We start from the raw sequence: 11757 nt of genomic DNA, 5'->3' as shown, positions 1-11757 counted from the left end.
GGCTCGGCTAACTCTTCCGTTTCTCAGGGAAGGGTTTCAGAGACCCCTTTCAGAATCCAAAGTCAGCTTTACGCTTTCTTATCTGCTCACACTTAAAACTGTGCAAATACAGGGTGCCCGTGTGGCTCAGTCAGTTAAGCAGCTGACTTGGGCGCAGGTCATGAACTTAGGGTCTTAGGATTGAGACCCTAATTGGGCTCCATGCTCAGCAGGTGGTCTGCTTCTCCTTTTCCCTCCCCCCACTCATGCTCCCTCTCTCTCTTTCAAATAAATAAAAATCTTAAATTTTTTTTTGCAAATACAGTTGACCCTTGAACAATGCAAGGGGAAAAGGGCACTGACCTCCCACACACAATAGAAAATGCACATTTAACTCTTGATTCCCCCCAAAGTAACTACTAATAGCCTACTGTTGACCAGAAGCCTTACTGATAACACAGTCAATTAACACATATTTTGTATGTTTCACGTATTACATATGGTATTCTTACAATAAAGTAAGCTAGAAAAAAGAAAATGCTATTAAAAAAGCTATAAGGAGGGGCACCTGGGTGGCAAAGTCGGTTAAATGTCTGACTCTTGGTTTTGGCTCAGGTGGTGATCTCAGGGTGGTAAGATTGAGCCCCACAACCCACTCTGTGCTAAGCAGGAGTCTGCTTAGAATTTCTCTCTCTCCTCTCCCTCTGTGCTGCCACCCCCACCCCACTCACGCACATGTGTGTGCTCTCTCAAATAAATAAATAAATAGATCTTTTTTTAAAAAAGATTTTATTTATTTGAGAGAGAGCACGAGTGGTGAGGAGGGGCAGAGGGAGAGGAGAGAAGCAGACTCCCCACTGAGCAGGGAGCCCAATGTGGGGCTCAATTCCAGGACCCTGGGATCATGACCTGAGCCGCAGGCAGATGCTTAACCAACTGAGCCACCCAGGCGCCCCTAAATAAATCTTTTAAAAAGAGAGAGAGAGAGAGAGAGAAAGCTATAAATACATTTACAGACCTATACTGTAGAAAAAAAATCCACAAATAAGTGGACCCTTGTTCAATGGTCAACTGTACTCTCTGAACTTCTTATTAAAAACTCCTGCCCTTGGGGCGCCTGGGTGGCTCAGTCAGTTAAGTGTCTGCCTTCAGCTCAGGTCATGATCCTAGGGTCCTGGGATCGAGTCCCACATCAGGCTCCCTGCTCAGCGGGAAGCCTGCTTCTCCCTCTCCCTACTGCCTGCCACTCCTCCTGCTTGTGCTCTCTCTCTCTCTATCAAATTTTTTAAAAAATCTTAAAATCTTTCCTGCCCTAAAGAATTGTAAGTCAAGGTGCACCTGGGTGGCCCAGTTGGTTGGGCAGCTGCCTTGGGCTCAGGTCATGATCCTGCCGTCCAGGGATTGAGCCCCGAGTTGGGCTCCCTGCTCAGCGGGAAGCCTGCTTCTCCCTCTTCCTCTGACCGTTTCCCCTCTTGTTTTCTCTCTCACTCTCTCTCTTTCAAATAAATAAATAAAATCTTAAAAAAAGAGAGAGAGAGAGAATTATAAGTCAAGTCTGATGTTTGTAGAGCCTTTTACAGTTTTAGGAGCACTTCCCAATACGCAAGCAGGGCAGGGAGGGGGTGAACCACGTGGGTTGTGGACTCACAGGTGTAGCCTGCCAGAGCCACTCACCAGCTGGGTTGCCTGGAACCAGGTATCTCAGCTCCACACTCGCACTTCCTCTTGCACAAAGTGCAGTGAGGAGGATAGGTCCGGTTAAAATGATTTCTGTTTTACAGATGTAGAAAATGAGACTTGGAAAAACTAGGCCAAAAAAGCTATAATTCGAACCCAGGACTCCTTTCCCATGTCGTTCTAGGAAAACTTTTAAAACTTTTTGTTGAAGGATAACATTCATAGAGTAAAGTACACAAATCATAAACATTCGCCTTGCCGAATTCTTACTACTAGACACACCCCTGTAACTACCACCTGGATTAGGATAATAAGATATTATCAAAGCCGCAGAAGCGATCCTCGCGTGCCCTCCAAGTAGGGTTGCCAGATTTAGCAAACAAAATAGTGCCTAGGACATACGTACAACACAAAATTATTTGCTTTTAATCTGAAATTCAGATTCCACAGGGTGGGCTGTATTTTATCTGGCAATCTAACCTCAAAAGCAACCTCTAGTCTTTTATGATTCTAGATCAGTTTGGCCTATTCTTGTACCGCATAGAAGTGGAATCACATGCACTCTTTTCTGGCTTCTTTTGTTCAACAGGTGCCGTGAGATTCAACAATGTAGCGGCAGCATTCTGCACGCAGCCCGCAGCCCGCAGGCCAGGGGCACGGTGGCTTCTTGGTGCGCGGCGAGCTACAGGGCCTGCTGAGCGGCCCGCGGGTCACGGCCGGAGCCTGCTCGCACACCCCAACTCAAGAGGGTCCTCCGGGACGGGGGAATGGACCCTGGTTGCGGGGAAGCCAGAGGGGGTGCAGCGGTGGCTCACGGCGGATGGATCCGCCGCTTTGGAGGAGCTTCAAGCTGGCGGGGATGGAGATGGTCCAGGCCCCACAGGCCTTGCCCAGCACCACCCTGACCTGCAGAGGAAGCCCGGCTACCCGGCCCTCATCGGCTGCATGAGCTCCGGCCGCAGGGCCGCCGTGGTCTGGGAAGGTCCCAACACGGTCTGCTCCTCAAGGGCCATGACAGGACACACCGACTCAGCTGAGGCTGCCCCCAGCACCATCGGGGGGGCATCAGCATCCACGTCGGCAGGAACATCGTCCACGCCAGCGACTCCACGGAGGGGGCTCAGGAGAGATCCAGCTACGGTTCCAGAACAGTGAGCTGGTGCACTGAGCAGACGAAACCCACCAGGGCAGCATGCACCCAGCCCGGGCCGTCAGGCTGCCCTCGGCCACCCCAGCAGCCACCCAGGATCAACTACCTCTATCAACAAGGACTTGAGTCCACACGCATAGTCCGTCCCTCTGTCCCAGACCACCTCCCTGTCCACCCTCTGCCTCACCCCAGCCCAAAGGGGTTGAGCAACCAACTTTAAGTGCCTCTTAGTATCCCAAGCCAGCAAGAGATGGGACCAAAGCTTTTCCTTTTTTTTTTTTTTTTTTTAAGATTTTATTTATTTATTAGAGAGAGAGCACAAGCAAAGGGAGCAACAGGAGGAGGGAGAGGGAGAAGCAGAGAACCTGCTGTGCGGGGAGCCCGATGTGGGACTTGATCCCAGGACGGCGGGATCATGACCTGAGCCAAAGACGCTTAACTGATTGAGCAACCCAGGCGCCCCACCAAAACTTTTCTGTACCGAAGTGCCAGACAAACTTTGGGGTATCTCCAAGATTGTGCAGTGTAACTTCCCCTCCCAAGCGGGGAGACATTAAATTCACTATATTGTTTATGGGAGTGGATCTCTTATTAAAGTTTCTGCCGTCTCTGAGGTAGGGATGAGGACTTTATGCAAAGTTGTAAGAACTGGAGAGTATAAATAAAGCTTACCCTTGCTCTCCCTCTGACACTCACACACAAACAACAACAATGCAGGGGCATTTTTTTTTCATTACTGTACAGTATTTTACCGTATATAACAAATTTGTTTTTTGTAAGATTTTAAGTAATCTCTACACCCAATATGGACTCGAACTTACAACCCTGAGATTAAGAGTTAACATACTCTACCAACTGAGCCAGCCAGGCACCTCATCTACAGTGGAAGACAAATTTATAATATGTAATCACTATAAGTTTATTAATTGTATATTGTAAATATGTACGTATACAATAAATATGAACTTTTAGGGTGTTTTCAGCCAAGGCAAAGAGGGCTACTATAAATCTTCTTGTTCATGTTTTTTTTGTTAATATACAAATGCCTCTCTATTGGGTATACACCTAGGGGTAACATTTCTGTAACAACAGGGTGTGCATATGTTCAGCTTTTTTTTCTTTTTTTTTTTTTTTTTTGAGGAAGGTAATTTTATTTTTTTAAAGATTTTATTTATTTATTTGACAGAGATAGAGACAGCCAGCGAGAGAGGGAACACAAGCAGGGGGAATGGGAGAGGAAGGAGCAGGCTCCCAGCAGAGGAGTCCGATGTGGGGCTCGATCCCAGGACTCTGGGATCACGCCCTGAGCCAAAGGCAGACGCTTAACGGCTGAGCCGCCCAGGCACCCCATGTTCAGCTTTAATAGGCAGAACTAAATGTCTCCAAAGTTGGTGAACCAATGTATTCAAGAATGCACAGAGAGATCCCTTTGTATCACTGATTTTGTCAGTTTCTTCCTTTTTATGGTTTTAATTTGCATTTTCCTAATAACTCATGATTGTGAACACCTTTTCACATGCTTACTGATTTAGATGTCTTCTTTAGTAAAATGCTTATTTAAGATCATTGCCCATTTTTAAAAAAATGGTATGTCTTTTCTTATTGATTCGTAAGAATTCTTTACATATTGTAGATACAAGACTTTTGTCAGACATAAGTTTTATAAATATTTTCTTGTCTGTGGCTGGTTTTTCACTCTCATAATGGTACATTTGGATGAACATAAGCTTTTAACTTATATGGGTATTGGTTTTGTGTGTGTGCTGTTTAAGAAATCTCGACCTCTCCCAAAGTCATAAAGATATCCTCCTATGTTACCTTCTAGAAGCATTTTCATTTTATTATTCACATTTAGAGTTACTGGACCTATTTCTTTGTCTATCCTATTACAATCTAATTAATTTAAAAATTATTTCCCAGCTTCATAATCCTACAGAATCCATGTTCATATTTGCTAATATCATCATTAGATAGTTCCTTTCAATCAATAAAGAATTACTAAGTATAGTGTCATGTGCCAAGACATTGTGCTTAATACTAAAAATTTAAAACTTGAACTCAACATAGTGTTAATTTTCTCAGAGCCCCTAGTCTAGCATGTGGTCTGTCCAGATCCACCTAGGTCTCCTGCCTCCACCCACCATGTCTCCATAGTTCTCCCTTAGGGGCAAAGTCCACTCCGATTTGCTTCTAAGGCTGGAGCTTGATGCCTGTCCTCCAGAGTTTGGGCAGGAAGATGGAGAGCGTGCTGGCAAGTGTTATTCCTTTGCCAACTGAAGATTCAAAGAGAAAGCCTGAAACCTGGATCATTTGTGAGTTGTAGGTCCCTGTGCCAAGTAAGAGCCTACATTCCAGGCAAGTCAGTGGTGGCAAAGATCTGTTGTCCAGTCACTTGGATTGGCTCAAAAATGCTTGGAGCAGCTAAAATGTCAGTAACAGGAGAAATGATAAATATGAATGACTTGTGGTTCCTTATTGTAACCTAACTATTCTGCTTTGCTGGCCTCACTAATTCTTCCCATCAATCATCAATCACATAACGAATACCCAGCTACCAATTCTTAGGCTGGGGAAGGTGGTCAGTAAGGAAGAGCAACCTCCAGCTCAATTCCAGCATCTGTCCTTTGGAGACTTTTGGGAACATGAACAAGCCCAACCCCCTACCCTTATATCTTAGGCTCCTTGTATATTAGGACTCTCTTTGGGGATTAGGGCTCCTTATCTGGTCCTTTCTAGCCCCTGGCCACCTCAAATTAGAACACCCCACCCTCCCCAGGGAGTCCCAGCCTCGAAAATTCACCTCCAACATTGATGGCTCTTGTCCCAGATAAGCTGAACACAACTTCTCCAAGAGATGGAGTCTAGACAGTGTGGGAGAAGGGGGCTTACTCTTCCATTTTCCTGATATATTTTCCCTCCACTTTCCTGTACCAGCCACTTCCCAGTCCCTCCAGTGAAGACCCTGAGACATTCAGATGATGCTTTCCTACCTAGGACTGCCTTGCTCAAAGGAGCTCGACCTGGGTGGCAGATAGCCCTTTCCTAAATAGAGGGAGGATTGCAAGAGTAGGGGGTCAAAGCCACAGAATTGAAATGCAAATGTGGGTCCTTAACTCCTGATGTATTTTTAAAAAGTAAGGAAAGACTGAGAGAGATTTTCCTGAGAACACTTTAAATATGAAAACAGGAGCACCTGGCTGGGTCATTCAGTAAATCAAGTGATTCTTGATCTTGGGCTAGTGAGTTCAAGCCTCACGTTGGGGGGGTAGAGATTACTTTAAAAAAAAAAAAAAGTTTGTTAGTGCCTATTGGTGATGTTTAAAAGTTGAATAAAGATTTAAAAATAAATAAATAAATAAACATGAACATGTACCAAGAATCTTTGACAACATTCGTGTGTGTTTTTAATTTGAAGGTAGGACAGCAAGGTAAGCTTCTGTGATGACCAGGCCAGAGGCAGAAAGGAACCTTTACTGGACCTTGTAAGGAGGGCAGCTGAGGGGTGTAAGACCAAAGAATATTCTCGGAGCAAACAGAGGGAGCCTGGAGGAAGATCACAGACTAGTGGGAGGCGGGCCTCCAGGGTGGCCTGACCATGAATGAGTCAGGGGAATAGTCCAATCCCTGTTGCAGGCCAAATACAGGCATTTAAAGGGAATTAGGGCTCCTATGAGCAGCACGGGGGGAAGACTGAGTTAACTGTGCTCTACACTCCAAAGCTAGCAGCTCCCACTGGGAACTCAACAGGAAAGACCTGACCCCTTCAGAGACAAAGGACTCAGGAGGGCTGAGTCCTATGATCACGGCTCATAGAAGGTGCTGGAACCAAAGGGGACTGTTCTCTCCATACCTAAGCCAAGGGGCCCCTGGCAACTCCAGGCTCTATTTAACTCTGCTCTACTTAATTTCCTCAAGATAAAGTGCCCTCACTGTGGACTCAAGCTTGCTTTCTCTGGAAGCAGCTGGGGGTGGCCTTTATTAAGGAAATGTTTCCTCTTTGACATAGGAATGGCTGTCAGGAGAAAACCAAAGGCTGGAGATCTATTCTGGAGAGTAAGTCAAGGGGGTGGGGTGGGCACATCCCATGTATCCTCCTGAAGAAGCGTGCTTATGGCTCAGGCTACTATTATTATTATTCCCTGAAGCCGTCAACCTTACTGAAAGAAGGAAAAGAAAACTGATGAATGCCATTTTCGAGAAACAGCTCTGCACACTGAACTGAGCGTCTTACCCCAGGTCTATCCCAAAGGCTTTCCAGGGGCTCCTGATGTGCACATAATCCTGGGGTTTGTGAACTTCAAGGCAAAACATTGCATCTTTATTTTTACTGAGCTCTCTCTGAAATTTAGCATTTCCTTCTATTATCAACGTGGGCAGCAAACTGTAGTCGTAGTGCAAAAACTGTGAGCTTTTTAAAAAAAAAATTATTAACTTTACACTTAAACATTCCTAATTATTTCATGGGTTACCGCAGCACGTATTACTTATAATATGGGAATAATAATAAAATATAATTTATAAAACCAAAAGTCTATAATTCTGCAAACAACTGCTAGGCCTAAATGTTTTTCCCACATTATATAAACAAACTTTCATGATATAAAAAATGTTGAGAAACCACTTACTCCACTTTATGAGGCTGGCCTTAATCCCCAAGCCCAAACTAGACAACGACAAAAGGACAAGGCTTAAAAACAAAACTTCAGCTCTTCCAGCATACCTGCTCCAGTGATGACAATGTGAATGAGATTCCGTTTCTCTCTGCATTTCTTGGCTTCGCTTCCTTAGTGTGGGCCACCGTGACTTTAACACTACTGGAAATCACAGATATTTTCATGTCACATTATGATGGTTATGGAAACCACAAAATATCATTTATATTCATCATTAATTCTAAATCACAATAGTTCTTAGACTTGCCTTAATAAACACTTAAGTAATTATATTACCAATTTGTTTTTAAAAAATATTTTGATAGCTGTATTTCAATATAATTGGGCTCTTTTGTAATCCTATGTGTATTTTTAATTTGTTTTTTACTTTTAACATCTTTATTGAGGTACAATTGAGCATATAATAAGTTACCTTTATTTAAAGTGTACAACTGGGGGGGGGGCGCCTGGGTGGCACAGCGGTTAAGTGTCTGCCTTCGGATCAGGGCGTGATCCTGGCGTTATGGGATCGAGCCCCACATTGGGCTCCTCCACTATGAGCCTGCTTCTTCCTCTCCCACTCCCCTTGCTTGTGTTCCCTCTCTCGCTGGCTGTCTCTCTCTCTGTCAAATGAATAAATAAAATCTTTAAAAAAAATAAAGTATACAACTGATCAATTTTGACATAAGTCTACACTTGCGAAATCATCACCACAACGAAGGTAGTGAACTTATCCATCACCTACTATGGTTTCTTCATGTTCATTTGGAATTCCTCCCTCCTGCCCCTTCTCAGACGCCAAGCCCCAGGAAAATCTAGCCTGCCTTTTCTAGTAATTTATGTAAATAGAGGTACACAGAATGTACTCTTATTTTAAAATTAGCCTTCTTTTATTTAGCGTAATTATGTCACGATTCATCTATACTGCTTTGTGTATCACTGGTTTATTCCTGTTTTGTTTTGTTTTGTTCTGTTCTGTTCTGAACGGTGTTACACTGTGCAGTTAAACATTAATTGTTTAACCATTCAGTGCTGATGGGCCTTTGTGTGGTTTCCAGTTCCTGGTGATTACAAAAGAAACTGCACTGTCTGAACACTGGTGTACAATCTCTGTGTGGCTATAGGCTTTCCTTTCTCTCAGGTAATGACCTAGGGGTGGAACGGGTGGGTCAAATAGGAAGTTTGCCTTCAACTTCATAAGAAACTGCTGGACTTCTTTCCGGAGTATTGGTATCCCACCACTGGTGCGCGAATACTCCCGTTGCTCCACACCCTCAGCAATGCTTGGTGTGGTCAGTCTTTTTAATTTTAGGGATTCTAATAGATGTGAGGTGGTGTCTCACTGCGGTGTTGCTCTGCACTTCCTGGTGACTAATGGTGGTGAGCTGCTTCTCCTATGCTTATTTACAATCTTTATCTCTTTGGTGACGAATCTGTGCCGATGTTTTGCTTGTTTTCCACCGGATTGTCTGTATTATTATGGAGTTTTGAGAGTTCCAATATATTCTGGATACAAGTCCTTTATCAGATATTGATTGGAAAATGTTTTTCTCCCATGTTTGGTCTGTCCTTTCATCCTTTTGACAATGTTTTCGGAAGAGCAGACCTTCTTAATTTGATAAGGTCCCAGTTTATCAATTTTTTTTTAAGATTTTATTTATTTATTTGACAGAGATAGAGACAGCCAGTGAGAGAGGGAACACAAGCAGGGGGAGTGGGAGAGGAAGAAGCAGGCTCATAGCGGAGGAGCCCGATGTGGGGCTCGATCCCAGAATGCCAGGATCACGCCCTGAGCCCAAGGCAGACGCTTAACGACTGCGCCACCCAGGCGCCCCCAGTTTATCAATTTTTATGCTTATGTGGATTATCTTTTCGGAGTCAGATCTAAGTCATCTTTGCCCAACCAGGGGTCACAAAGATTTTTTTTTTCCTGTGCTTTCTTCTAGAAGTTCTATAGTTTTAGCTTTAATATTTAGGTCTGTGACCCATTTTGTGTTAATGTTTTTTATACAGTGCAAGCAAGGTATAGATCTAAGTTCTTTTATTTTTTCCTACAGATGTCCAATTGCTCTGACACCATTTACTGAAAATATTATGCTTTTCCCACTGAATTGCTTTTGCATTTTTGTGGAAAATGGTTGATTATATATGTATGAGTCTATTTCTGAACCCTCTATTCCCTTCCATTGACCTATTTATCTATCTTTACACAATACCATATTGTCTTGATTATTGTAGCTTTATAATGAATCTCAATGTCGGATAGTGTTACTCCTCTAACTTTGTTCTTTTTTGAAAAAGTTGATTTGGCTCTTCGTAGTCTTTTGCATTTTCATATGAATTTTAAAAGCAGCCTGTTAATTTCTATAAAACAGCCTCCCGGGATTTTAAGAGGGATTGCACTGGATCAAGGGATCAACAAACTTTTTCTGTAGAGAGCCAAATAGTAAATATTTTAGACCGTACGGTCTCTGTTGCAACTATTCAACTCTGCCATTGTAGCATGAAAGCAGCCATAGCCAACACAGAAATGTAGGAGTGTGGCTGTGTTCCAGTAAAACGCTATTTATAAAAACAGGTGGTGGGCTGGATTTGACCTATCCCTGCTGTAGATCAGTTTGGGGACAACTGACATCTTAACAAAATGGAGTCTTCTCACCCATTAACATAGTCACTTTCTCCATTTATTTAGACCTTCCTTCATTTTTAAAGAATAGACTTTAATTTTTCGAATATCTTAGATGTATAAGAGAATTGAGACGTTAGTATGGAGATCCCCATATACTTTGTGCCCAGTTTCCTCTGTTGTTAATATCTTACATTAGCGTGAGACATTTGTTACAATTACTGAACCAATATTAACATAACATAATTAGCTAAAGTCTGTAGTTTATTTAGATATCCTTAGTTTTTACCTAATATCCTTTTTCTGATCCAGGATATCACATTGTACTTAGTTGTCATGTCTCCTTAGATTCCTCTTGGGTATGATGGTTTCTCCAATACTCTGTGCTTTCGAGAGGTATTGGCCAAATATTTTGGAGGATACCCCACCGATGGAATTTTTCTGATGTTTTTCTCACAAGACTGGAGAAATGGGTTATCAGAAGGAAAACCATAGAGGTTAAGTGCCATTTTTATGATATCATATCAAATGTACACATATCAACATGATTTGTGACTGTTGATGTTGGCCTTGACTTTCTGGCTGAGATGGATTTGTCAGGTTTCTTCACTGTCCAGTTTCTCTTTTTTTCCATTTTCCCATACCAAACATGTTGCTTTTGTATTTGTTTAAAATGTTGTTAGCATTTTTTTTAAGTAAACCCTACCCCCAGTGTGGGGCTCGAACTCATGATCCTAAGATCAAGAGTCATATGCTCTTCCACTGAGTCAGCCAGGTTCAGGTGCCCCTATACTGTATACTTTGGAAGGAAGTTACTATGTGCAACTCATACCTCAGGAATAACAGGTTAGAACTTCTCTAATTTAACAAATGTCATTTTTAGTGCACATCTTTCGTCAGATTTATCCCTAAGTTTTTCATATTCGATGCTAGTCCAGAAACTACATATTTATGCTATTGTAAATGTTATTTTTACATTTCAATTTCCAGTTGTTCTTTGTTAATATATAGAAATTAGTCATAAAATTATTCTCTTTATTTCTGGTAATATTCTTTGCTTCTAAATCTACTCTGATGCTAACTTAGCTACTCCTTTTTTTTTTAAAAGATTTTATTTATTTATTTGAGAGAGAGAGAGCATGAGTGGGGGGTGAGGGGTAAAGGGAGAGGGAGAAGCAGGCTCCCTGCTCAGCAGGGAGGCCTACTCAGGGCTAGATCCTAGGACCCTGGGATCATGACCTGAGCCAAAGGTAAACACTTAACCAACTTAGCCACACAGGTGCCCTGAGATTCATGTTTTTGATTCATGTTAGCACTGTATATCTTTTTCAATTATTTTGCTTTTAAGCTATTGTGTCTTTATACTTAAAGTCATGTCTTATAGGCATCATATAGATAAGCCTTGCTTTTTTATGCAACCTGACAACCTCTGCCTTTTGATTGGAGTGTTTAGACCATTTATGTCTAATGTAGGTATTGTTATGGTTGGATTTAAATCTACCATCTTGCTATTTGTTTTCTGTATCACATCTGCTTTTTGTTCCCTTTTTCACTTTCATTTGGATTAAAAGGACATTTAATCATCTGTGTTAACTTATTAACTATAACTTTGTTATATTATTTTGATTGTTGCCTTAGGTTTTTTTTTTATTTTTAAATTTTTTAAAAGATTT

General features: G+C 42.3%; 1 pseudogene; it reads left to right on the top strand.

Annotated features, from left to right (window-relative positions):
- Positions 1-2506: 2506 nt before the first annotated feature.
- LOC100472485 lies at positions 2507-2932 on the top strand (annotated as a pseudogene).
- The last annotated feature ends 8825 nt before the right edge of the window (positions 2933-11757 follow it).

The sequence above is a fragment of the Ailuropoda melanoleuca genome, chromosome 6 (assembly GCF_002007445.2).
Source record: "Ailuropoda melanoleuca isolate Jingjing chromosome 6, ASM200744v2, whole genome shotgun sequence".
Classification (NCBI taxonomy): Eukaryota; Metazoa; Chordata; class Mammalia; order Carnivora; family Ursidae; genus Ailuropoda; species Ailuropoda melanoleuca.
This window is presented reverse-complemented; position numbering and strand designations above follow the sequence as displayed.